This window comes from Terrapene carolina, unplaced genomic scaffold, assembly GCF_002925995.2.
Source record: "Terrapene carolina triunguis isolate 2854851 unplaced genomic scaffold, T_m_triunguis-2.0 Scaffold9034, whole genome shotgun sequence".
Taxonomy (NCBI): Eukaryota; Metazoa; Chordata; order Testudines; family Emydidae; genus Terrapene; species Terrapene triunguis.
Window position 1 is genome coordinate 1 of NW_020673385.1, and position 1,244 is coordinate 1,244.

Genomic DNA, 1,244 nt, shown 5'->3' on the forward strand with positions numbered 1-1,244 from the left:
TAGAACAAAACACGCCCAGAGCTGGGCAGGAAGGCAAAGGGGGTCTCCGGGCCCCGGGATGGGGGCTCGTACCTGTGTAGAGGATGACACCAAAGGGGCCCTCAAAGAGGAACATGACTGAGCCAGGGCAGTGGTTGGCATCTATCAGGGTCACCGTCATGGTCGTTTTACCAACCTCATCAAGGGCCACCAGGTGGCTCTGGCCCACTTCCAGGGGCTGGATCCAGCGCTCCGCCACCTGGAAGGAAGCACAGGGCTGATCAGGTGGAGTCGGCCTCAGACCCGCTCCCTCCCAACACAGGGATGAGGCCTCCTTCCCCATTCCCTTAGCCGACCAGCTGCCCTGGGGCCCAACCCCATTCCCTGGGCTGTACTTCGCTATTCACCCAGGCACTTCCCTGCCCTGCACTGCCTTTGCCTGGGCAGGAGGCCCCCTCAGCTGGCCCCATGGGAGAGAACACTATGCTCCAGGAGTCGGGTACCGCAATCCGACCAGAGCGTCTCCCGAGGGATGGGCTCCATTCTCATCTCCTCAGCAAGCCGCACGGCAGAGCTCTGCGGCCGGATCGCTCTCTGTCTGACTTGCTCTTTGTTCATTATGAAAAACAGCGATTCCTAACTCCCCACGCCAAAAGCTTGGTCCCAAGATGCCCCTTCCTCATCACAGACTCCTGGGTAGCAAACACAGTAACTGCGTTCTCACCCTTCCAACGCTCACTTTATCCAAGTGACATGCAAACCATGGCCCTGGGTTTGGCCCCCCGAGCCGCTGTCTGACCCCATGGGCTGGCTCCTACCTTCAGCCTGTGGTGCAAGATTCGTCCCGTGAGGGGGGAGCAGTAGATGGGCCGGTGCCAGGTGCTGGATAACCCCACTGTGTGGTCAGAGTGCATGTGGGAGAGAAAGAACAAGCGAGCATGGCTGGCTTTCCTGATGCTCCAAAAATCCACTGCAATGGGCGTGCCTGGGATGAGAGCTCCATTCATGGCCCGGGCACCTAGCCAGCGAACGACACCACACTGCAAAACAGAGTCACATTTCCACCATTAAAGCCCCCAAGGCTGGGGTTCTGGGGCATCAGCAGAATTTACTAGGGAGCTGTGGGTTGGCAGTGAGGGGCACTGGCAGGGCTGCGGGGGGCAGAAGGGGAGCAAGCAGCACTGGCAGTGCAGGGGGAGGGGCGGATCCGGAGTAAGGAGCACATCACAGAGGTGGGGGGGTGCGGAATGGGAGTGAAGGGCACT

The 1,244-nt window shown here is 60.1% G+C and overlaps 1 pseudogene; it reads right to left on the minus strand.

Annotated features, from left to right (window-relative positions):
• Nucleotides 1-52: 52 nt before the first annotated feature.
• LOC113408340 lies at nt 53-1,007 on the minus strand (annotated as a pseudogene).
• Between the last annotated feature and the right edge of the window lie 237 nt (nt 1,008-1,244).